This window comes from Cheilinus undulatus, linkage group 19, assembly GCF_018320785.1.
Source record: "Cheilinus undulatus linkage group 19, ASM1832078v1, whole genome shotgun sequence".
Lineage (NCBI taxonomy): Eukaryota > Metazoa > Chordata > Actinopteri > Labriformes > Labridae > Cheilinus > Cheilinus undulatus.
The window spans coordinates 36987523-37015306 of NC_054883.1; the positions used below are offsets into that span (position 1 = coordinate 36987523).

Below are 27784 nucleotides of genomic sequence, written 5' to 3' on the forward strand. Positions count from 1 at the left end.
ATGAAATAGAGACTGACTGGGACTTCAGTGGTAAAAGAGACATTATTCTAATTGGTCCCTTGAATGTTGCAATCTCCCTATACCCGGCAATTCTGAAAAATTATTGCAACCCAACTGTCCTTAAGTATTACCTTCATTTTTTAATGGTACACAACACCCACTAAAAGCTTCAGAGTGCTTATTTATCAAGGGATGTCCTTTCCACAAGCACCCCTTTTGTTACACGTAATAGAAAGCACTATTTTCTGCATTTCTCCATCCTAAGAGGTAGACAGTCATGTTTTATTGTCATGATTGGCTTAATACAGCACAGCAGTACTGAATAAATCTCATCATTTTCTAAAAGCCACCCCTTTGTCCCTCATATTTGTTGCGTTAAACAGTGTTTCATGAACTGTATAAAAGTTCTTTTATGCTTTAAAACATCTTATCCTCTGAGCTTATATATCTATCAAATAGGGTTAAGGGTTAAAACATAAGATAGCCCAGTGAAGCTGAACTGCAGACAGCCTGTGGCAAACGCTGTCTGCTAGAGAGTGAAACCTTTTGACCCATGACTTTCCACAAAGTCCATCCATAAATATAACTGAAGCTTTTCTCACCAAGAACCCTGAAATCATTCTTTCTCCCCACTGAAAGTCTTAAAGATGTCGGATGACAGTTTCAGGGTCTTCAGGACAAAAGTTACAGAATATGGGATAGGATTTAGATGCAAACAACCACCATCCAAATATCAGGATCAATGCAAAGAGACTGTACATAGACTGACTTCTGCTTTACCCCATGCAGTAGCCTTCATTTTGATTTTAAATAGCTGCATGGGCAGTTCCACTGCCCACGCTCCAGTCCGACACCAGCGCGTCCCTGAAGCGCCACTCCGCTGTGCTTTGCTGGAGATACGCTGCAGGTCTATTTTCAGCATGGGCTGTAGTAAAACCGTTTATCCATTCAGCAATAAAATGGTAAAATGTATGACAAAAGTGTTCCTTAATGAACCACAAAGTCATGCTGGAATAGTATATCAACAGCAGATTATTTTGCCTTTTTTGGGGGGTTCATCTGTCATTCATTCCAACATGATTCCATGATTTTATTGCTGCCTCCATGAATTAGAACATTGGGGAGTTTGGAGGTTTATGTTCCTCCAAAGGATGTGTGGTTTCATGTAAAAATCTGTGTTTTTTACACGGCAACATTTTGACAACAATCTCCATCTACACAAGAATGCAGGAAACAGAAATCACCTCAGTAAGGTGATTTACTGCACAATAAAACTGTCTCTACAACGAGGACAGTGTTTTTCATGTGTTTTTGATAACATTTGTAACATTTTTATCATACACGTGCGTATGAGAGTAATTCATCACTAAATCCTCCTCCTCATCACCATCGTAGCGCAGCAGCGAAATTTTACGGCACATATAAACACAAAAATGCATTGCAGGACCAGTCTTATTATAACAAAATCCTGTTAAGACTGTTTGATTTTCCAGGGACAAATTTTTCTCCTGAAGCCTCTGAGTTCTCGTGGATTTTACCCCGAAAGCGCAGCGCTTCCTGCTTTTAGCGCAGCAAAAGAATAATAGCCTTTTCAGAATAATATTTCTACTTCCCCTTTTTCAATTTTATCTGCTTCTTGGAAGTGATTAACTTTCTTTTTTAACCTTAACACGGAAGCTTTAATCCTGTCTCCTCCATCAGCTGTACATTGATATGTAGCCAGTGGAGGAGGAGATGGGAGTCTACGGGCTGAAGCTAGTTATCAAAATCTAAAGAAAAAAAGATAAAGTCTAAATCATTTCCGAGAAGCAGATATATAGAAAAATATAAATATCATACTGAAAAAGGGCTCCAGCTGCGCTCATGTGCAGTGCCGCGCTTTATGAGAAAGTCCACGAGGAGTTAAAGGCTGTAAGAGCTGAATTTGTCCATTGGTATTTAATTAATCTCAGCGGATATCTACATTATAACATTAAATCTAGCAAAGCTTTTTTTGTGTGTGTTAATATGAGCCGTGAAATTTCTCTGCCTCACTACGACGATGATGACGGTGATTATCATGATGATCAATAAAAAAGGTAAAAGTAATCATTTCCAAAATTAAAAGCACGACTTTATCTAAAGAAACTTGCACTGATAGCCCTCTAAACAAGAATAATGCACCCCTTTTTCTAAACCCAGCTGTCTGTGACATGACAAGTATTAAACTACATCAGACGGCTCGGCTCGAGCTGCCATGGCTTGGTTCAGAGTGCTGTGACACTCGTACTTGACAGCTGACAGCTGACTGCAGCCGTAGTGCGCATTTGTGTTTTCAGAAAGTGTCGTTTTCCCTGTTTACACGGAGACGGAGACAGCCCGTTTCCAGAAAGTTTTGTTTTCAGGCACCAACATGCCATTGTAGTGTAAACGGACAGCCAAAACGCTATAAAACTTTTGTGCTTTCACTCGAAAACGTCGTCGTATAAACAGGACCTTAGAAGCCCTGTGACCCGCTGACTTCCTGTTCACCTTTTGCTTGTGCTGTTGAGACTTAATGTTGATACAGGGATGATTTATGGTAAGGAGTCTGTGCATTCTGTTGTATTTCAAGGTTAACAGGATGAACATTTTTCCAGCTGGATCGATCTGCTTTAGGTGGATTGGCATGGTTTGGCAGCGGCTAGCACTGAAAAGAGACCAGATGCGCATCTACAACTAAAGGGAGCAGCGCATCTGCAAAGGCAGTGGAAATGCTCCAATTGACTAGAGAGGGACTGGTTTGCTCTGCAGTGTGCTATGTGGATGGATCACGGTGCAGCTGTTGTATGTGCAAAATGGGGGTTATACTGTGTCCAAACAGCATGCAAGCATCAGACACGGCATTGTCCCTGTCAAAACTCCATCCACTGAATCTTTAATTCTCTGCTCTGTGAACATCAGACCCTCCTTATAACTAGTGTGGCATCTAGTACTTTTATTTTGAGAGCAGACATACGCAATTGTTGTAATTTATGTTGAGAAGCCTTTGACAGCTTTAAGCCTAATAGCTTTGCTACTGGGCTGGTACAGGTTTCAAACATACATTGCAAATATGGAGTCAATATTATTCATGCACAAGTTCTGTGAGTAAGAAAATTGAAAGAAAATCAAAGATATTTTCCTGTCAGACACTCCTGATGCATTGTCGTCTCCCTCTTTCCTTGTTCCTCACCAATCTAAACACAACCAACAAGCTGCTTCACACTGCACTGCTTGCTGGATGTCTAGATAGTACAGTGAGAGTGCAGTGAGGTGCAGCTGAGCTGGTTTTGGTTGCTTTACATCCATTAGGATACATCATTGAAGTCGTTCAAGCAAAATGCATTATCCAGAGTACGCAAAGGGCAATTCACTCCACAGACTAAACCCTTGGCAGTGTAGTCACACTTTTTCCAGTGTTTTTCCTCACAGTTTTGAGTGTGAATCACCCAAGTCTTTCTCTGGGTTTACACAGCTCTCATGACTGCACAGACATTTAAGTACATGTTGTTAAAACCATGTGAAGTACCACACTACACTGAGTCATCACTCAACAGTTCTGAGTTCATGGCATTACTCTGATTTAGAGTTTAAAATCTAACCCACATCTTCCCCAGCTCAGAGCAAGGATGTGTAGATGGCTTGTTATGTTAAAATGTGCTTTTGTACCTCACTCAGTGGTAGCGCTCTGTGCTTCTGTAAAGAAGTGCAGCATCAGGATGAGAAACAAGGAAGCTGCAGAGCATTGCAGTACAGAGAGTATTGAGTTCGTTGTCTTCTCCTGCACATGTGCTTTTCAACGATGTCTATTCACTTAGTCATAGACGTGCACTTTTATTGGCTGTCCTTCAGGGGTCCTGACCCATAAGATAAAATGATTCCATGTTTCCCGCCTTAACTTCTCTTGCAACCTTCTTTTCGATGCATCACATGCTCGCCATCATCCGCCATGCAGTCTCTCATCCAGCTATTCTTACAGATGATTCAATGCCTTGTGGTCAGTGTGCCTGCCCTGATATTAAAGTTTCGACTTAGATTTCATCCTCAGCTGCAGCGCTCGGACTCAGTATTGATCGCATCAATGATTCAAAGGGCAAAGTGAGTCCGAGGCAGCCATGAAATGACAATAATAAACAAAAATACTATTAATACAAGGGTTTAAATAGGGGAGGTGTTTTATTTAGCACTGACAGATTACCTATACAGGGTCTTACCTGTGTAAAAGTTTAATTAAATGGATGATTTGAGTGTTTAATAGGGTTTTCTCAGGCTGGGATTTCCTTAGAAGATGACTTTCTGAGTTTTTCAGTCATTCCATCATCAGTTTAATATATGCAGAACCATGTCAACAACTTTTCAAGTAGCTGAGGCCAAATCAGTTTGTTTTTTGGAGAGGGGTATGGTTTAAAAAGACTAAGTCCACAATATTTGATGAAATGGCGATGTAAAGCTCTTTATAATGCTAAATGAGATCCTCTGTCTGTAAAAAGGCCTCTACTCAGCCCTGAATGTCCAAAAGTGTAAATACACATTCATTAGGAGTAAAGGCAATAATTTGTCATTAATTTGAAGAAAAACAACCACCAGGTAAATACTGGGATTTACTTGCAGTAGGTTTATGTGCCATTAAGGCTTTTTCCAAAGGAATGGGAAGTAAAAGTCGACATTACAGTCCGAAGAGTCACTGAGTTAATTGTTGAATTTCAGTTGAATTCATCTATCGTTCAGTCGAGGCCACTTTCTCAAGATACATGCATAATTTGCAGTTACTATTATTTTTATTTTATTATCAGCTATTTTTAAGCATTTATTGCTATTATTTATATTTTGCAGTATGGCTATTCTAACATACAGTATATTGCCAAAAGTATTCGCTCACCTGCCTTCACTCGCATGTGAACTTAAGTGACATCCCATTCGTAATCCATAGGCTTTCATATGATGTCGGTCCACCCTTTGCAGCTATAACAGCTTCAACTCTTCTGGGAAGGCTTTCCACATGGTTTAGGAGTGTGTTTATGGGAATTGTTGACCATTCTTCCAGAAGCACATTTGTGAGGTCACACACTGATGTTGGACAAGAAAGCCTGGCTCTCAGTCTCGCTCTAATTCATCCCAAAGGTGTTCTATCAGGTTGAGGTCAGGACTCTGTGCAGGCCAGTCAAGTTCATCCACACCAAACTCTCTCATCCATGTCTCTATGGACCTTGCTTTGTCCACTGGTGCACAGTCATGTTGGAACAGCAAGGGGTCATCCCCAAATTGTTCCCACAAAGTTGGGAGCATGGAATTGTCCAAAATCTCTTTTAATACTGGAGCATTCAGAGTTCCTTTCACTGGAACTAAGGGGCCAAGCCCAGCTCCTGAAAAACAAGCCCACACCATAATCCCCCCTCCACCAAACTTTACACTTGGCACAATGTAGTCAGACAAGTACCGTTCTCCTGGCAACCGCCAAACCCAGACTTGTCCATTGCCAGATAGAGAAGCGCGATTCGTCTCTCCAGAGAACGCGTCTCCACTGCTCCAGAGTCCAGTGGCGGTGTGCTTTCCACCACTGCATCGGACACTTTGCATTGCACTTGGTGATGTATGGCTTGGATGCAGCTGCTCGGCCTTGGAAACCCATTCCATGAAGCTCTCTACGCACTGTTCTTGAGCTAATCTGAAGGCCACATGAAGTTTGGAGGTCTGTAGCGATTGACTCTGCAGAAAGTTGGTGACCTCTGCACACTATGCACCTCAGCATCTGCTGACCCCGCTCCTCATTTTACGTGGCCTACCACTTCATCACTGAGTTGCTGTCGTTCCCCATCGTTTCCACTTTGTTATAATACCACTGACAGTTGACTGTGGAATATCAAGGAGCAGGAAATTTCACAACTGCACTTGTTGAACAGGTGGCATCCTATCACAGTACCATGCTGGATACCATTTTGCTTAATCAGGGGTCTTTTTTCCTGTAAGTAGACAGTTTGCTCTGCTTCATCAAACTTTTAAGTCAGGTTTTTGACTTTTAAATGTTGCTGTAGACCATACAGCAATATCATCTAACAGTAGTGTTATGCTAGAGCAGTGTTTCTTAACCTGGGGGTTAGGGCCTCCTTTGGGGTCATGAGATACTGAGAGAGGGTGGCTAGATGCCTCCCGAAAAACAAATAATGTTTTCAAATGATTTCCCATTTTCATGAAAAAAATATGCATAAATTATACTGTCTCTGTCCTATCTGGTTTGACAGACATGTTTGTCTCTGTGCAGTGACAATAAGACATAGCAAAGATGTATCGAATCGTGGACTGGGTTTACTGGATTACTGTTTAAGGCAAAGATGTTTTATTCCTCCTGTTATGAATATTTTATTTTATCAGGTCTTAATACAGCAATATCATCAATAATTTCATCTCTGCTGGTACCCATTAGGCTGGCTTTACTCGCAATCAGGGGCGTAGCATGGGGGGGGGTACCACCATGGGGTGGGGCCCCTTCGGGAGCCTGCAATTAAAGAATGATTTTATCTATTTTTGCTTAGTAATTAGTGTCATTATTGACTCAAAAGTAACTAAATAAATTAAATTTGTATTAAATAGAGTAAAATAAATAATAAAAAATAAATAACTCCTCCCTTAAAAATGTCCAAATGTTATAATCCAACGCTGCGAAATAATGCAAGTAAATTCAATTTAACCATAGTAATAAAAAATGCTCATAAATGGGGAAATTATGGTCAAAAATACATTAAATTGCATATGAATATTTGTAAAAATGAAGCAACATTTGTTGCTTGGCCAGCCAGTTAAGGGGGGCCTGGGTAATATTTTCTCTGGGACCCAAAATCCCTAGCTATGCCCCTGCTCGCAATCTCAAATGTCTTGCAAATATTATAAACAGAATCATTATTTTTAAAAAACAGACTAGAAACAAAGAGCTCTGAGTAAACATCACATTCATGTTGAGCTATTTTTAAGAATGGTCTTCAACATTAAATTTAAAAACCATGCAGCTCCACAGCCTCAACAACAGATGCTGTCTCTGTTCTTGGCTAATCCAGTAAAGTACAGCCAGCACATTCAAAATGAAGGTGCTGCAAAACACTTCCCAAAAATCCGTTGAATGCTATGTTGTCATAAAATATCACATTTAGTTATTTTCCCAGCTTAGCACATCCATTCTCTGTTACTTTTTTTACTCACGGTGGTAAAGAAAACTGATTTGGTCACTCCTGATTGGTTGCTGTGTGCCTATAAATGAGTCCTGTATGCATGAGAGGATGCAGATCCTCGGGGCACTGCTAGAGGCGGAGCACACAGCGGTGGAGAGTATCCAACATTAACCTGCCAAACATGTATACTTAGTGAGATCCTGTTGTAATTTGTGTGGCTGCAAATGAACCATTATTCTCTCTTCTATAAGCACGAGTTCAAGAAAGCAGGAGGTCCATGTGCAGGTTGCATAGACACGTTTCTCACAACACTGCATGTCTAATGGTGTATACCTCAGCATGTGAAATGTTAAATAATTCATCCACAGCTATATTTCAGGCTTGTCAGACACAGAGTATAGCTGAAACTGGTGTATTTTTTCCTAGAAATCAATAGGTGAGGGTTTGGGATACCCTTTTACAGGAAAAAAACACTGTGACCTTTCAGTTAGAGTGAAAATGACACCACAGTGACAGTTGCATGTTTTACATGACATTACAAGAAGGTTGTTTACACGGTCCCAGGAAGAAGCGGTGTCTTTTCACCTGTAGAAATCTGGTCATAGTGATACTTTACATTATAATACAGTAGGTTCAGAGTGCGGCAGAGAAAATCAAGGTGCAAAACTTTTACTCATACAGTCATGGACGAAAGTATTAGCACCTATGGAATGTTTTCAGGAAATACACCATTTCTCCCAGAAATTGTTGCAATTATAAATGTTTTTGGTATCCACGTTTATTTCATTTATGTGCATTGGAACAGCACAAAAAAAAAAAAAGAAGAAAAAAGCCAAAATTGACATAATTTTATACAAAACTTAAAAATGAGCTGGACAAAATTGTTTGCACCCTTTCAGAACTGTGGGTAAATCATTTTATTTCAACCATGTGATGCTCGAAGCTGGTTAGAATGTATAAAAGTTGACTCAACCTTTGTGTTGTGTGCCTGTGTGTCACACCAAGCATGAAGAAGAGAAAGAAGAGCTGAGAATTGTGGAAAAGTATGAATGATCTCAAGGTTACAAGACCATCTCCAGAGATCTTGAAATCCCTTTGTCCACTGTGCGTAATATAATCAAGAAGTCTATAATCCATGGAACTGTGGCTAATCTCCCTGGACGTGGATAGAAGAGAAAAATTACAAAAGAATGCAACGCAGGATTGCTGGAATGGTGGATAAACATCCTCAGTCAATTTCCACACAAATTCAGGCTGTCCTGCAGACTCAGGGTGCAAAAGTGTCAGCTGGGACCATACGTGGTCATCTGAATGAGATGAAGCGCTATGGCAGGAGACTGAGGATAACCCCACTGCTGACAAAGAGACACAAAAAAGCCAGACTGGAGTTTGCAAAAATGTACCTGAGTAAGCCTCAATCCTTCTGGGAGAACAGTTTGTGGACAGATGAGACTAAGGTAGACCTTTTTGGAAAAGCACGTCATTCTACTGTTTACAGAAAACGGAATGAGGCCTACAAAGAAAAGAACACAGTACCTACAGTCAAACATGGTGGAGGTTCAAGGATGTTTTGGGGTTGTTTTGCTGCCTCTGGCACTGGGTGCCTTGACTGTGTGCAAGGAATAATGACATTTGGAGACTATCAAAATATTTTGGGCCACAATGTAGAGCCTTGTGTCAGAAAGCTGGGTCTGCATCAGAGGTCATGGGTGTTCCCAGCAGGACAGTGACCCCAAACATACCTCAAAAAGCACCAAGAAATTGTTGGAGACAAAGCGCTGGAGAGTTCTGAAGTGGTCAGCAATGAGTCCGGATCTAAATCCCATTGAACACCCATAGAGAGATGTCAATATAGCTGTTGCAAGAAGGCACCCTTCAAATTCGAGAGACCTGGAGCAGTTTGCAAAAGACGCATGGTCCAAAATTCCATTTGAGAGGTGTAAGAAGCTGTTCGATGGTTATAGGAAGCGACTGGTTTCAGTTATTTTTCCCAAGGGTGTGCAACCAAATATGAAGTTGAGGGGTGCCAACAATTTTGTCTGGCCCATGTTTTTAGTTTTGTGTAAAAATATGTCAATTTTTTTTTCTTTTCTGTTTTGTTTTTTAAAATTTTGTGTTGTTCCAATGCACATAAATGAAATAAACATGTTTATACCAAAACATTTGTAATTGCAACAATTTCTGGGAGAAATGGTGTATTTTCTGGTTTCAGGGGTGCCAATACTCCCGTACATGACTGTAGGAAGGAAGGGTGATATTAACATTGCAAAATGAACCATTTTACAGCAGAGGCTTATACATGCCTTAGAATTAAACCTCTTTATGTTATTGCAAATCCCTCAATTCTATTCACCTTATGTAACCCACCCACTCAACCCAATGCATACGACTTCTGCCCATAGCATCTTTGCATCAGAGTATTGAGACACCCTCCCACAAAACAAATAGACATGACATGACAACACTACTACATAGTAACTTTAATTCCCTCAAGATTAGAATTAAAGTAACTTTCCCAATTCCATAAAAGTCAGGGGACTCTGTAAAATAAAATAAAAAAAAAACAGAGTGGAATGATGCACAAATCTTATAAACCCATATTTTATTCACAATAGAACCTAAACAACATATCAGAGTGAAAATGAGACATTTTACTATTTCATTAAAAATATTAGCTCACTTGAATTTGATGACAACAATAGATCTCAAAAAAGTAGGGATGGGGCAAAAAGGAAGTAGTGCCAATGGAAAACTGCTGGAGGAGCTTTTGCAACTAATTAGATTAATTGGCAGCAAAAAGCCAAGAAGGTCAAAGGACAAGGCTAAATGTCAAAACTGCATGCTTATGAACTTTAGGCCCTCAGGCAGCACTGTATTCAAAACAGACATGATTCTGTTCTGTGACTGACTGGCGACCAGTCCAGGGTATACCCAGCCTCTCGCCCAGTGACAGCTCAGATAGGCTCCAGTCCCGCGACCCCCACCGGGATAAGCGGTATAGCAAATGGTGGTGATGGTGGTAAAAGGAGAAACCCAACAAAGAAGACCCAGGACTGTTGAGCAGCTAGGGTAATACATCAGACAAGAATGGGACAACATTCCTCTCAGAAAACTCCAGCAACTGGCCTCCTCACTTCCCAGACTCTTACAGACGGTTGTGAGGAGAACAGGGGGTGCTGCACAATGGTAAATCGGGCCTTTCCCTACTTTTTTGGAGATGTGTTGCCACCATCAAATTAGAAATGAGCTTATATTCTTCACAAAATTGGAAAATGTCTTAGCTTCAACATCTGTTATGTTGTTTTTGTTCTGTTGTGAATAAAATATGGGTTTATGGTTCTTAAATCATTGCACTCTGATTTTACAATTATTATAATGTCATTTGACATTATAACGCTTTTGTCCAAAGCAACTTATCTCCAATTTCCACATACAGCAAACGTACAGGACATTTAGGCAAAGAATTTTACATAAAACCACAGATCCTTCAAACAAACATTAACCTTTTAACTTCCGAATGTACTCACCCAATGGCAGAAACAATAATATCATGGATTTATACCAGAAAGGATGATAAATTGAGCCCCAAAGGTAAAATAGTCCTCTGTTGACATACTATTTCTGTATGAACTCGCAGTTCTCCCGTTATCTCTTCCTGCTGGTCAGGGCTGCATGCCACAGCACAGCGCTCTAAACTGGCTGCCAGTGGGCGAGGTCGCTCGCCTTCAGTCAGAGCAAGCTTCGTTGCGTGGCGCAGTCGTTCCTTGCAGAAATTGCAGGTTACATCTGGCACAGGTTTTCTTGGCGTTAAGGACCTTGCCCAAGCAGCTACACTGGACTCTCTAGCTCTGACTGGGATTTTAACCCCTAGTCTCACATACCACAATCAACAATCTAAACCACTGAGTTAGCCAGCTGCTTGATTTGGCCTTCATTTTACAAAGCACCCAAAGTTTTGCAATTGGGTTGCACTAATTATGACTATATTTCCTAATTTTTGCACCAAGTTATATCCTATAATGTCTAGCTCACACAAATATTCAGACAATAGCCATGGCAGAAAACGGAAATGTGGATTAAGTGTGAGAAGCTGCAGGATTTCTCCATTTTAATGTGAAAAGAAAAAAAGAACAAAAAAATATTTCCGCAACTATTCAGAGCAACTACAATAAAGCAAAGTAGAATAAAAAAGCACAGCAGTATCTTGGACTGCTGGAAAGAAATACACCAATCTGCTCAGAAATATTAGAAACACAACTGCAGGAGGAAATTATGAGTTAAATTATTCAGGAGAATTGTGAGGGTTTTTTTTTTCTGGTATGTTGCTGAAGAGATTGATTAAAAGTTCATGAGATATGTTCAGAATTTATTTCAATGTATTAATAAGCTGATATGTACACTATGATAGGCTATGAGTCATGATTTATTTGGAGAAACCATTAAGAAGCCCTGTATCGCTGGAGCTGAATCACCCTTGTTTTATTAGTGAGTGTTTCACCATGAGATCGGCAGTCATATGAAGATGTTTCAAAAGATTCATCAAATATTCTCATATTTAGGGTCATCCCAAGCTAATGCATATAAGAAAAATGCAGGGAATATCCAGTGTCTGAAGTGGTTAGGATAAGCAAATGATATCAGTTTTTTTTTACATTAAATTTTGATTTTTGATCTTGTTTTTTGTTGAAATAATCATCACACTTTAACCCATTACTGCACCACATACACAAACTGCATTCATATAATCAGTGGGTTTTTTTTTCCATTTAAATGTCTAAAATCTGGCTATGTTTCTCACCTCATCAGACTGCAGACATGTAGCAGAATCAGCCCCTAATTAAACAAAAAATGTCTTCACATGTAAGAAAAACCCCTGCACATGACTGGAGCTTAACAAGGTGTCAAAAAGCTCCCACAGGAGGAGCTGAACCCGGCTTATCATCCTGCAGAATTTCTGCAGTTCTTTCACAGCTCAAAGACACTGTCATCAAGGTTGTCATAGTATTTCTGAGCGTAGAATAAGAGTATCCTACAGAGAGACCTTTGACACCTCTGTAAAGCCTTCAGGTAGAATGGGAGCGAGTGAGATGGAGCCTGACTTATTATTCTGTACTGGAGAGGTTTTCAAGGTCATCGTCAGCCATTGGTAGTCTCCTTCTCCATTCAGATTCATGTACATCTCATGTTCGATGACTGTTGTCAGTAGCACTTGAGTAAACCCTGTAGTAATACGATAAATGTTGGGATTGGGAATGAATGACTCATTTTTATAAATGCTCTCTATGTGAGCTTGATCTGGGTCATAGTTTGCCAGTGGAAAATTGTCAGGAGATCTCAGGGTTAAGAGCTTGTGTTTTGTTCACATATACTTTGGCCTTCTGGATGTACTGGATTTTATTCATTATGCATGTGAATTTTTACATCAGAGACATAAGCAAATCTCATATTCTCCTTCCACCACTGGGTTTGTTTGCTTTTATCATCTCTTATTTTGTGAGTCTTAGTAGTTGCTTGTTGCTCACTGATGCATTGATGTAAATCTCTAACAAGCCAATGGCATGGCCAAAACCAATGCATTTGGCACATAGACATGGTCAAAGCAGAGCACAGAAGTTCTTATTGACCATCAGAATGGGAACAAAACCATCCATATATCCATTTTCTTCTGCTTATCCAGGGTTGGGTCACGGTGGCAGAGGGCTAAGTCAACCCAGACATACTCACAGAGTTAAAGGACTTTTTATGAGACAAAGATGCCTTGGTGTTTCCATCAAGGAAGTTTTGTTTTCTGGTTCCTGTAAGAGACGGATATCAGGAAATCTTCTTGCCAAATGTTCACAAAACTGGAAGGACGTAGCATGGTCCAAAGAATAACCCATTAAACTTTGGACGGGATCCAGGCACCACTTAGAGGGTACAGATTTCTGAGCAGACCCTGCATCAACTCATAAATAAGATATAATAGCAAATACAGCTAATGGAAACTGAAAATTTATGCCCTGTGAATGTACACTTTTATGACCAGTTTTTCATAACAAGCTTATTTTTATCCATGATGCTGCAGGAATGATAATGTGCATGCATGAAAAGTCTCAGTTTTCAGAGGAAAAGCATCACAAGTTGACATGACGATAGAGACAGAGCTGATGTGCAAAAAAATCAACTCTGCAATCTGAAATCAACCAGTTTGTGTCAGAAAAAAAACATTCAAAACAATTTCAAAAGTCACAAGTTTTTGGCTAAGATAATTTATTTGAAACTGGGTCTTAAATTGCGGTAGGCTTTGGAAGACTGTAAATTTTATCATGGTGATGATCATGCCTACTTATCAAGTCACACTTTGGTGTTAAATAAATATATAAATGAAATAGTATTTGAAATAAGAAGTGCAGTTCCCTTACTGTCCCCATACTTGTATCTAAGAAAATTGGAGCCCCCCAGGACCAACATGAAAAAAAAAAACTGATACTTTCTGGCCAAAATTAACACACTTTTTAATTTTTTTTTGTGTGTGTAAATCCAAACAAAGTATCCCTAAACATAAATTCTTTTACCCAACAACCATTTTATGAACCATTTTATTTGTCATAGTTACACCATGGTTCCTGTTCCAATTTTTTAACCAGAAATAAACATGTTAACAGCATGGTTAAAAAATTAATTCAGCAATTTTAACTGACTTTATCATCCATTCACACTGTATGGAGGTGTTTAGCTTTGTTTAGTTTTTTTTTTTTTTTTAAAGTAAGCCAAAACTTTTCATGAATTTAGGGTGTGACTGATATGACTGACAGCTAGGCGTAAACTTTGCCAATCATCTAAAGATGTTTTATACATTCTATCACAATTGTATGTTGCCAATTTGAAGACAATGGACCAATCTATATCAGAAGTATAGACATATTTATTTTGACCAGCCATTTCACAAAAAATAGCAAATCATAAAAATAAAAGGCTCTATAAAGCATTAAGAAATATGTTTTAGGGTTATTGTATGATAGGCGCTTGAGTTTTTAACCACCAGGCCAAAATTCATTCATGAAAAATGTCTTTAACTAACAGCCACTCCAGCAAATAGCCTCCAGCTGTGGTCTCAAGGTGCAGCTAGTAGTCTCAGCATCAGAGCGGGAACAGCAAAATTATTGGGTTAAATTTAATTTAACCCACGTATCACTTGGTTACATTACTTTCAATAATCTGTCTTCCACCATGGCTGGCAGGTTGGGAAAAATTACCTCACAGAAAACAAAAACATGATATTTAGCTCGCTGCTAATGTCCAGTAACCTGACATGCCAGATGGATGTGTTTCACACATCCATCTGGCTTCAATAGGAAATAGGAGAAAAGGCAGAGGATTTGAAAAGAACTCGGATTGTGATTGGATGAACGTTCTGTCCGTCACATCTCGACGGGCCAATAAGAGCAATAAAACATGTGATGTAGCTGCTATCAAGCTGCGCGTGCGCAGCTAGTGAGGAATAATGCAAAACATGGCGACTGTAGACATGCAAGTACTGAAAAGAAAACAACTCCCTGCTGTTCTTTGTTCTTCTTTTAACAAAGAAATGTTGTCAAGTTCTGATAAAACTGGCGCTTTAGCAGCTAAGCTCTTCCTCCATAATTGCACCAGCTCTTGCTGCTGTTTGGTAACGTCACGACTCTGCTGCGCCTCAAAGTACTGCCCCGCGTAGCTGGTTGGTCCTGTCACTTTCTTTCGCCAGTGACAAACAAGGAAACGGGCCTATCCATCTGCTTTGCAAGGTCAAATGTCCAGTGAAAGCTTACAGCCCTCTCCAAAAAGCCCAGCCTTGAAAGTACTGACCAAACTTTCCAGCAGTCTAAATCTAACATTAAGTCACACACAGTTCTGTCTTTAAATGTTTACAGCATGTATTTAAAATGTTTACAGATGACGTTCCTGTTTTAATGTACAGGGACTTCAAGGGAAATTAACAGCATACATCACTGTTCATACAACAGTCGATATTAGCCTTGTAAACTTGTTGAATACTTTCATGGACATAGGGTTTACACCATTTTATGCATCCAGGTCAACACGATACAAGACTGATCAATAAGACAGCCTGCCAGAGCTCTCGTCCTCTCCTGCCTGTATGCCTCTAGAGAGAAAAATGCACATATACAGACATAAACACTAACTCACACAAAGACATGCTGAGTCATGTCCAAGCTCTGTATACATCTATGTTCGTATTATTTCCCCTTCTCCCTGTGCAGTTTGTACTCCTATCCCTGTTTCGTAAGCCTGTAAAAGTTCAGACGCCCTTCAGAGGAACTCAGCGTTTCATTTTGAAATGAAGCTTCCTCATACGTTTCCGTCTGCTGTGAATACTGATGCACATGGAAGAAACATAATGATTTGGACAAACAAGACATTGAGGAGAATGGAGAAAGGAAAGCAGCCTTGTAAAGAGAAGAGAGGTACAGTAATGTGTTTATGAAGAAACACTTGTTATGCATAGAACGGAAGTAAAGAAGTAAATCTGCCTGTAATGCAATCCTTTTGTATGACCAGTACATGTGTGACACACAAGAATGTGTAGACACATTTTTTTTAATCTATTTAGTGTATGATGTGAATTATTTTCATGCAAAATTCTGTGAGTGGGAAAATAAATGCATTAACTTTGTACATAGCTCATTTTAGGTGTAGTAGGCTAGTGGTGTACACTGCTAATGAGCACTAGCTTAGCTTGTCAAAGTTAAAATTATAAGGGTCACACTCAGCCTATCATGCCTTTTTCTGAAGCTCCCCTGTTCTTTTGTTAGGTCTGTAAAGCTGGGTATACACTGTGCGATTTCAATCCGACCATACGGCAGTCATAGCAGAATGTCATCTCATACCCCGCGACTGAATCGTTTACGACGCACGACCATCACGCAGTCATGCACGACCTTAGTGCTCACACTGTGCGACTGAATTCGGGACAGACCAGACCAGACCACAGAAAAACCTGTGGAGTTTCCTTGTTAAAGTGGTTTAACTCATTTTTAAAGTGTTAAATTTAACTCTATATGAGTTTAATTAACACTGTCATTTTTTTCAGCGTATTTAACTTTATTATAGGGGTGTGACTTTAACTGAAGAACCTGATTGGAGATGCATTCTCTTGTTGTTTTTGCCAATAAGGAACTGCTGTGTTCTCTTCTTCCCCAAATGTTTTACCCACCCTGTGCCACTGTTAAGCAGGAGATCAAATAAGTTAATAAGTAAGTCCAAGGCATCTTAAGTTGCAGTTGAAGTTTATAGCAATCACTGGTTTATTGAAAAGTTTTTCCACACTTTGATAAGAGGCTTGACCCACTTCTTTAATTGTACCTCTTGTTTTCATTAGCAGCAGTTCGGTGGCTGAGTCTGAGAGCAGCCGGCCCATTAGGACTTAAAACTCTCCACAGTGTCTCTGAGCTCACACCATTTCCCGTGTTTAGTCATCACTCAGAGCTACAGAGCCGATCCGCATGGTGCCACTCGATACACGAGTGCAAGGAAACGTGGTTTTGAAACTCAATGACTCCAGTCTGTCATAGCATTGATTTTCTTTTTGTTGTTTTTTTGGTGAGCTGTTTTTGTTCCCTTTCTTATCACTTCTCCCAGTTGTTACATCTCCAAATTCACTGCTTATATTCCATGTCAGATGTGATTTACAGCTACTCTCAGTTTCTCCACAGCTTCGACTTGTTTGTATGAGATGTAAATAAGGATGTAAGTAGACGGATTGTAAATTCTCCCCCTGTGTAAAACAGACTGACACTTGACATTCCCCCCCCCCCCCACCCGGCAGTGTCTGTGTTTGTATTGTAAATCATGTCTCGTGTATTCATAATTAATGAGAGTGTAAATTGTTGGTGGTGGATGTGAAACCCTGGAGATTTTTTAATTCAAAAATATATTCAACTGCCGTTCTTTCTATAACTAATGTGAGAAAAACTAACAACAGCAGCTTGAATTTGCTGTAGAAAACCTTTACTCTCAGCATAATAACAATATTTGGATTTTCTTCCTATTTGCTCCAAATTCACCCTTTGCTATGCTCTGTCCTTCTTGGTTATTGTTTCTAGGAATGACAACATCTTTTGCTGCTGGGATCCTTCACATCTGAAACAACTGAAAATTATCTGTGAGTTCACTAACTTCTCTATTTTCTTAATTTATTTGATTTTTTATAAACTTGGTTTCGGTAAAATTATAACAAAGAAACACAAAGGTGTATGACGATACTTGAAACCCCAAAAACTTGCTAAAATGAGTTTAAAAAGATCCATGTCTGATGCTATTGATGATGGCTAACATTAGCTGTCCTGCAGAACATCAACAAAGTGCTTGTTTTGCAACAAGAGATAAAGTTATACATTCATATCTGATTCCCTAGGCCAGCGTTTGAGGCTATTTAACCTTGCATTTGTGTATGCGGCCATCTGTGAATAAGCCTGCATGTACAGTGGGATGCCCCAAGAGGGTGTGTGAGAGAGTGAAGTTAGTGTGCAATCATCACAGATGGAGTTTGCTGATGTATCCAATGGCTGCCGCTGTGGTAGCTAGTAGCACAGATGTAGCTGTAGTATAGCACCAGTTTATTAACAGCTGAACCACATTTATTCATTAACACAGGAGTGAAGAGCCACATTAAAAGCTTGTCATGGCTGAGAAGATGTTCTTGCTCATCTCACTTGAAGGAGAAACTCCTTTTCTTGGAGTGCCACTGCAAAACTCTGCTATTCATATATCATAGAAGCAACAATTTGAATGTGACCTTTATATATTTAAAACAAAAACCTTAATTGACAAAAGTGCTTTACACGCTAAAACAATATGTTGAAAGATAAAATGAATATAAACAATAGGGTACAATAAATGACTCGTTAAAGATTAGGACCATTAAAAAGAATATACATCAAAATGTCAAGCTCAACTTGCATTAAAAGCCAGTGCACATCGGTGAGACTTCAGCACAGATTTTCAAATTTTCAATAGACTGAGCAGTTCTGACTGTTTCCCAGTCCAGGTGCAGTCATAACAAATTCCCTGTCACCTCTGGTTTTCAGTTTGCATCTTTGAGCAGATGAAGCATCCGGTGTGTTTACCACAGTGCTCTGACTGGAGCATGTTGGTGCAGTGGCTCAGATAGTTAGGAAGGTGCCAATCCATACAATGCTTAACTATCCTAAAACTGACAGAGAGCCAGAGGAGAGAAGCCAGCGCTGGTGTGATGTGGTCTCAGCGTATCTTCCTAGTCAAAGCAAACAGTTGTGTTTTGAACAAACTGAGACGGAGAGACGATTGATTGATTGCACGCCAACCTGTAGAGTTCAGGTTTCAACCACAGCTGCGCATGCTTGACTACAAAAGCTGTTCTCAAGTGCTGTGTATGTGAGGTTTCCCAGAGAAAAAAATATCCATGTAAAAGGTATGTGCAACAGTCTATCCGGCGTATCAGGTAAAGGTTTTAGGGTTTAGACACAAATTAAAGGTAATACATTAAAGGTAAAATGTTAACCTGTTTTTTTTTTAAGAATAAAGAGTTATAAATATATGAGAAACCTAAGTCAGTTATTTATAGTTTTAAGAGTTATAATTTTATGAGAAAACTCAAAATTTTCAAGTGGAATTTTTTTCTCTTTTACTTTTTTAAGGTGACATTTTTAAAAGATTATTTCTCCTTTTTTTGGCCTTTTTTTTTAGATAGGACAGCTGAAGAGAGACAGGAAACATGAGGATAGTGGGGGAAGAAATGTACCAAACAGTACGGACCTGAAATCAAAAATAAGTAGGACTGTTAACATTAAAGAGGGGGTATTATACTTTTCCGATTTTTAAAACATAAATATAAAGTCTCAATGTTGGGTGTCCATACTTCCTCATCTTCCCGAGACGAGATTTCGATGGAGCAAACTGATGAGGTCATCGCAATAGGATCTCCTGACTGGTTCGTACATGCTGCCGGCCAAGGCTGAACAGACCGCCCCCACAGGGCCTTTTAGCTGTTAAGTCATTTAGTAACACAGTAATTAAACACTTACCAAAAAGATACGTCCTTCTCAATCCTTCACTGCTGCTGGTTTTCTTCCCCTTCTCTCTCCAAACTATCAGCGTCAGACTCTGGGTCGAACACGTACGGACGTAGTAATATAGCCACATTGGAGGGGGCGGGCAGAAAACATTGAGTCCTGCTGCCAACCAGCCTCTGTAAAATCGGCCAATCGGAGGAAAGCAGGTCCGTGGAGGGGGGGTGTTAAAGAGACAGCAGCGAAAACGAAGCGTTTCAGACAGAGGTTAAAATAGGGGGTTTTCAGGACGAGAATGAGAGGATGAGAAACATGAGGAGTTTTTTTGAGCTGTAAACCATGTGAAGCTACTGCGTGGGTATCAGAGAGATGTGTAAAGCTTTGAAAAAAGGCATAATACCCCCACTTTAAGGCGTTTACACTTGTGATTAATCTAAAACCTTAATGCGTTAGAAATAAAAACACAATTTAATCATATGACTAAGTTTGACCACAACTTCCTCCCGTAGTCCTCCAGCATGGATGTTTACGTGTCTGGGGGTGAAGAGGTGAGAGGCAGGTCGGACACAGCCAGCAGTGATGAGTGAGGAGACAGACCCAGGTCTGCTTAACGGCTATTTTCTTCTTAAAAAGCTGGAGAATGTTAGTGAAGATAAAACCAAAATTGCTGGTACATGCTGCAGTGATAAACTGTCTTTACACCGAAGCACAACGAGTCTGAAGCACCACCTTCAGGCAAAGCACATCTTTGCTAATGTTAGCAAAGACGCTAACAACACTGGCTCAAGCCATGGTCATACGACCATGGTCAGCTGCACCAGGACAGTTTTCTTCTTCAGCTGCTCAGATAAATGCTGAAAAGTGCTGCACAACTTTGAGCAAGTTCTGTTTTTTACCAGTATTAATCCAGTGTAGAAATCTGCGGTGGAATCGGCAAAATTGAAGTTAATTAGCAAACTTTACAAGCTGAAGACGGAAAATATGATTCGTTCAGGTAACCTCAGTAAATTAGACGACTGAATTCTAGATGTTATGATGTGTTCAAACGTCACATAAAAATGGGAGAATTCAGTTTTTCATGAGAAACTTCAATAAATACAGCTGTGAATATGTGTTTGTATTTGAGGGACATACAGTAGATGTGACAGACTGAATCATAGCTTTTTAACTCAAGCACTACTCAGCTAAGACCTTTTGAGTTTAAATATTTGCCCTTATTTTGTCTTTCCACCAAACTATAGAAAGAATCAATAGTGGTATCGATAAGGACTCAGATCAGCACTTTCAATGCGCTGTACGTGGAATTAAAAGAAAAAAAATAAAACACTTGGCAATAACAACCTTTAAAAAGTTAAAAACATAAAAAATATACTTAAACTATTACAAAATTCTGTGATTAATCATGACAAGGCAAGGCAAGTTTAATTTTATAGCACATTTCAGCAACAAGGCAATTCAAAGTGCTTCACACAGGACATTAAAATCAGTGACAAAGGAGAAAAAGAAACACAATAGAATCATTTTAAAAGAAACATAAAAGATGATTAAAAACAGCAAATCAAACCCACAAAAGTTAAAAACAGATATTGAAGTAAAAGTTACAGTGCAGAGTTGAAGTGAAAATAGAAAATTTGAAAAGTGATAAAGTTTTTTAGTTGAAGGCAGCAGAGAACAGGTCAGTCTTCAACCTTGATTTAAAAGAGCTCAGACTTTCAGCAGACCTGATGTTTTCTGGGAGTTTTTTTCCAGATCTATGGAGCATAGAAACTGGACGCTGATTCTCCATGTTTAGTTCTGACTCTAGGGACACAGAGCAGACCTGCACCAGACGACCTGAGCAGTCTGGATGGTTCATACTGGACTAGAAGGTCTCTGATGTATTTTAGGCCTAAACCATTCAGTGCTTTATAATCTAACAGGAGTATCTTAAAGTCTTCTCTCTGAGAGACAGGGAGCCAGTGTAGAGACCTCAGAACAGGACTGATATGGTCCCCTCTCTTGGTCTTAATGAGGACTCGAGCTGCAGTGTTTTGAATCAGCTGCAGCTGTCTGATTGCCTTTTTATGCAGACTAAAGATAAATGCATGGACAAGTTTTTCAATATCCTGCTGCAACATTAGTCCTTTAATCCTAGAAATATTTTTGAGGTGATAATAAGCTGACTTTGTAATTGTTTTTATGCATTTTTTTAAATTCTGGTCTGAAATAACTGCCCAACTTTAAATTGAAATAATGAAGAAACCTCCTGTTACCACAGACTCATTCCACCTTAGAGTGACACTTGGCAACCCCACAATGCATCTGGCGCAGGCAATCTGATGAAAGATTTCTGCATAAAAGTCTTCTCAAATATGCCATATTCACTGTGCAACTGCCTAACTTCAAATCATTAAGAAAATAACTACCTAACTTTAAATTGAAATAATGAAGAAACCCCGTTGCCTGTCTGTTACCACAGACTAATTTTTGGGTCTGAATCCATGACAACACACAGATTTCTGGCCTGATTAATCATGATTAATCACAGCACTAATAATAAGGTAATACTTTATTGATCACCTGAGGGGTAATTCTGTGATCCCACAACCTACATAGCCTCTGTATGTGGGTACTTACTCTACCAACTGAGCTAAACTGGTGCCCAAAATTTTGAATTTTTAAAGTCAGATAGGTTAGACATTATAATTTCAGAAATATATGAGAAACCAAAGTTCAAACAGTAGTTAAATAGTCCCATTTGTTAAAATGTATCTTCCAAAACAGCAGAAGTAGTGCATTGAAAATGGCATTATCACTTCCATTAAATCGGTTATTTTTGAATTTATAATCTCAAAGATGGAGTTTTGGTTCTTGTATATTTACAAGTGTTTGAACTCCAAAAATTGCAAGTTTTACCTAAAACATGAATGGATCTTCTGTGCAATTTTATTCTTTGCAGTGTCCTTAACATGCTGCAGTAATACACTGAAAAGGCTTGGCCCAGGTTGCTATTAGAAGGGGCTTTCTGATTGGTGGGTCAGTGGAATTAATCAGAGAGCAAACAATTGGTCCTCCTTTCCTCTGTAAACTGTAGAGATACTCATGTTGTGAATTGTGCACAAATATTTGTGCACTAGAGAGAGAATTCAAGTTTTTGAGAGGCTGCGGATCTTCAGTAGGACGTTTGATGCATTCTAAAAAGGAAACAATATGTTTTCCAAGTCGGCAACAAAAACAACTATTTGTTTGATTCCCAAGCATCAATTTGTTTTTGGCCGGGTAAGTGCTCATGGGGAACAGTGCTCTCAGTATTCTCCACCGAGAAAGGGAAAAGTGTATAGATTTCTAATGCCAGGACACAGCATAACCTTGATGCCCGTCAACCTCATATAAATTAGACGTGTTACGGGAGGCAAACAGATTCCCAGTCCCATCCTGCTGATATGTGTCTCCCAGCTCCGACAGAGCCCGCTGCCTCCACCATTTGTCTGTGTCCACAGCAGTTCCCATGCACACACCCACCCGAACCAGCAGCTTGAAATGAGATTCACTCAAGTGCATAATCCCTCAGTTCTGCTTAGCTGTGATTAATTGACCAAATGTCTCTTATATATGGAGGGTCCACAGAATCCACAGAACCAGCTTGCACCATTTTATAAAAACCAAAAAAAAAAAAAAAAAACCCTCACTGGATGTTCTGTACTCGGCAGGAGGAGCCCTTGCCAGTTAATCGCTTGCAAACTTGTCCAAAGAACACATTGTAATCTCAGCGTATCATTAAAGGCTCTTCATAATTAGCCCCCCTGGCAAAATGATTTACTGACCCGTCATTAAAGAGCCGTCAGGGAAATAGACATCATGCAGAGAAATGGCCCACTGGATCGATACCTGAGTAACCCTTAAAGCACTGAGCGGCTCGTTGTTATGGGAGAAGCATTTGTGTTTACTGAGTTTCACACTCATCTGTAAGGAAGCTCTCCTGGCCCTCATTAATAAACCATCAGTGGAATCCAAGCACTTTGTCCCAGTGTTTTTACCCTTTTTACCACTCTTTTCCTGCTATTATTTCCCTTTAGAATTTGACAGTATATTTACATTTCATTTGTGCTCTAGCAGGATCAAACCAAGGCTGGAGTAAGTACAGTCCCAGCCAATTAAGATTCATAAAATGTTGAAGCTGTGGGGCCAGAGTGTCTGATAATTGACAGGAAGCTAATGCATTGTCAATACATGTAAGCCATGAGTGCATGTTTTACCTCCTATAGCAGTTTTCCACCGTGTCACATCCATGAGTCTAAGCCTCATTTGATGAGCAGTCAGGGCAGTAAGTAGGCTGAGGTTGACTCAAAGCTTTTATGTGACGAACACGGCAAATGGTCTCCAAGTGTAGCATTGGAGCTCCATTAAACTAATGCAGCATGTTTCTGAATGTGTCACTTCCAGTGTGATTCCCAGTGGACGTTAAGTCAATTGTGACTGCAGAAAAAAAGTGAAAGCAAGTGTCATGAAATATAGGAGAAAAAGCTGGACGACCACCACACTTAAACATTTTTTGACTAACTTTGAAAGACCCCACGCATGATGAGAAATAATGACAGATTTGGTACTGTTTACTAACCTCTCAAATATCGCTAAAACATTTTACGCTCTCATGAGGATGTTTTTTTACACATTTTGATATAGAAATATATCACGAAAGTGCAATGGAAACACTTTTTCCGCATTTACAAGTCACAGGATGTAACTTTTGGTGACACGTGACAACATGGCGCGGTACGTGTGGGCAGAGACATTTCTTGACATCATACTTAAACCTAACCTCACAAAGCAGATTGATACACCCATTTCCGTGTTGCTGACTGGCAAATCCATCTTGCAAAGCTCCTGTCTGAACCATTTGGGCCTGGTTAAAAAGTGGCAGGACCAATCAGCAGAGTCATGACTTAAGCAAGCAGCAACAATAGGCCGGTGCAGTTATGGTGGAAGACATTAGCGTAGATGCTGCTAAAGCGCCAGTTTTATCAGAACTTGATGACATTTCTTCGTTTAAAGAAGAACAAAGAACAGCATTGAGTTGTTTTCTTTTCAAAAATGACAGAAGTCGTGTACTGACGTCTATGATGATATTGATGTCTACAATCATCATGGTTCATGTTATGCAGTTGTCTATGGAGTTACCTCCTCTGTAGTGGCTACATCTTGTGTTTTGTTGCTCTGATAGGCCCCAAAGATATGACAGACAAAACGTTCATCCAATCACCCTCTGAGTTTTTTTCAAAGCCTCTGCCCGTTCCTAAATGCTGTCTATGAGAGGTCTACCAGATGGATGTGTGAAACAAATCCATCTGGCGTGTCAGGTTAACTTATACCCTTTTACGTGGCTTTTGCCATACATACAGACTTTGCCTCTGAACTATCATCTGTTGCCTTCGTCTTTTGATAAAAATGATCAAGGTAAACGATGCAGATATAATCACAACCGTACCGACACGCAACAGGCTTTGAAAGTCCACCTTCCTTGCAGCGGGGTCTCGCGAGATTACATTTTACGAAAACTGCGAAGCTCATGCCCAAAACTCCTTTCAATGGAAACACATTCAAAGCGCAATTGTGGTTAGTCGAAATTTAAGAAATATCGCTTTTATTTTTCCAAAAAAATGGAAACGCAGCTATTCTTGGCTACCTTTCTACTGGTGGCGTAAATAAAACAGTATTATTATGCAATATCCAGTCAGGGAAATATAACTTGTGATTGGAGTGCATGTGCCTGGCGTCAGTATATTAAATCAGGTGACACAAAATCAGATTTCTTGTTTATTAATAGGGGTGTGCCACAAGGTTCCATTTTGGGCCCTGTACTCTTTTCTATTTATATTAATGACATTGTGTACTCTTTAAGTCTATCTATCTATCTATCTATCTATCTATCTATCTTGCTATGCCCATTTGTACGCGGATGACCCCACTGTTTATAGTATTGCTGACTCTGTACAGCTTGCTATCAACAATTTGCAACTTGCTTTTAATGAGCTTTAAGAATCTCTTAAAACATGAACTTCTTTAGAAATGTAATGAAAACAAAGTGCATGCTTTTCTCTAAAGCCAGAAACACTGACCATGAAACTTTGAAGTTTGTTACTATGAATGGCTCTTGAACGAGTCACTGAGTATAAATACCTTGGCGTGTAGATTGACGAGGATTTAACATTCAAATACCATGTAAACACCTTTGTCACTAAAATGCGACAAAAGATTGGTTTTCTGTACAGAAACAAACCCAGCTGTCCTTTATTTTGTAGAAAGAGAGTTGTTGAAGCTGTGTTGTTATCCGTTATTGATTATGGTGATGTGATTTACAGACATGTTGCAGCTTCAGCTCTAAAGTCTTTGGACAGTGTGTATCATTAGATTTATTACTGGTGATGGGTACAGACGTCATGTTCTGTATGAGAAGGTTGGTTGGCCCAACAAACACTGGTTTTTATATATCTTTAAGGCCCTCGTTGGAAAATTACCACCTTACATCTCCACCTTGTTGGAGTGGAATGCTGGTAGTTACACGACTCCCTCTGCTGATTTGTTACTTCTTAAAGTTCCTCAAGCTTGTACTGAACTTGGTAAAACAGCTTTTTCCTTCGATGCTCCAAGCTCATGGACCATCCTTCAACAAACTCTAAAAAATGACTCTTCGCTCTTTGACACTGATGATGATGTTGTTCACAGTGATTGTTTCTACTGTACTTTGTTTTATTGTGCTGTGGTTTTAATTTGCCTGTATTGAAATGAGGGAAACCTCAATGTCCTTTTGAGACCAAATAAAGGATTGATTTGATTTGATTTAGCCGTGAGCTACAAGATTAGGAGGCTAGCTTCATTTTATATGTTTTATTATATAATCAAATTAACTAATAAGTTGGCACAACTCAGTAGTCAACACTTCTCATTTGTATGGAACTCAAACAGCTGGATATAAAACCTAAAAACCATTAAACCTGATATGACATTTCATGAGGCGTAGTTCCTTTTACTAGCCTGATGTTGCCACACTTTTTGACCTAGAAAGACAGGTCTCGTTTCGAGGCCCCCATGCATTCAGTGTTAACCTTTAGAGCTCCAGCGGCTTGAATCCATGCTGCAGGCACACCCCTTTGTAAATTGCTTGGTAACTTTTGAACCGTAAGTCATAGCCTAACTTGTTTTTCCTGTGAAAGCTCTATGTTGTGCCTTTCTAAATATGCTCTTCATGCATTCGTAGCTTTTACAGAACATTTTCTAGTGAGCCCAGAACTTGGCTGATTTCCCGGGGTCTCTGAAGACAGGGTTGTCGTATACAACAAGAAGCTACACAGTTTAGAAAAATGTTAATAAGTTTTGGTTTTTAAATATTAAATCCACGGCGTTAGGTCCGATAATAAGCATCTTTTTGTCCATTTTAAATCCATTTTCAATCATGTACTTTGGCTTTCTTTGGTGGGCAGTGCCATATTTGTTGGGGGCAACGTTTAGATGCAAAGCATTGTGGGAGATGTAGTCGACCAGTTGCTTCCTTACTGCTTAAAGGAATGGCACAAATGAATCTAACTGCAAAAAAAGCACATGGACTTTTTCTGTATATATGTAGTTATTTTGAAAGCCGTTGGTCACATAATGTTTATTTTTTCACTGTTTTGTCCCCAAGAGATGGGAGAACAAGTCTATGCAAAGAAAATACTTTGTCACTATTGTTTACTGTGTTTTATCAATGAAAATCTTTGAGGTTGAAATTCAAATTTGTTTTTTGTTTTGTCTTTAAAGTCTTATAACGTTTTCATAATTAAAGTGACAGTACTGTAGTAGATATATTCTTAAAGCCCAGGTTGCCCTGAAAAAAAAGATGTATAGAGCTTGACTGTGCACCACAGGGTTGATGTTTTACAAGCTTTTTAAGAAAAAAAGTCCAGGCGAGACATGATGGTCAAAAAAATAGCTTTGAGCTCTAAGGGTTAAAATAGTTTATTCAGGCTGGATTGAAATCTATGTCAACTTCACATGCCAGGTATATTTTCCCAGGAATTTGAGATAGTGCATTTGTTTGGTTTTTAAGCCACTAGGATCCTCAGTTGTTATGCTGAAGTAACAACCATAGTAGCAATAATATGCTTGTAGCAACAGAAGATATTTTTTAAAGCATATAAAACTCAATGGCACTGGCTGGTAGGATACTGTTGAGACTTCCACGACAGAAAAAGCTTGCTCCATCAGTCAGTGTTAGCCAGAATAACATCACAACCTTGCTCTGCAAATAAAAGATTTTACACTATTTCCTGAGTCAATGAGGTGTATCTGAAAGAATGAAAAAGCAAAACGAGGGTACAATCCTCAAGTGAAAACTTTAGTGACAGATTAAGAAACTCATAAAAATCGCTTATTTGTTTTCTCCAACACAGGAACAAGCCTTACTTTAATATCTTACCATTCTGTAGCATTGTATAACACTGAATCAATGTGTTCAGGAAAGCTGACTAGATTTAATATTGTTAACAAAGGATACTGGGTTTAGGACTTTAGGAAAGTTGTGGTCCTTAATTTATCACTATGCATGACCACCAACCACTATACTATAATGTCCAGACCACATTA

The 27784-nt window shown here is 39.4% G+C and overlaps 1 protein-coding gene across 2 annotated transcripts in view; it reads left to right on the plus strand.

Annotated features, from left to right (window-relative positions):
- LOC121527507 (cadherin-18) overlaps nt 1-27784 on the plus strand; it is a 435713-nt gene that overhangs the window by 178402 nt on the left and 229527 nt on the right. For both annotated transcript variants that reach the window (XM_041814503.1, XM_041814504.1), the window contains exon 5: nt 17243-17301. The gene's annotated coding sequence lies outside the window, so the exon portion shown is untranslated. The remainder of the gene's footprint in view (nt 1-17242; nt 17302-27784) is intronic.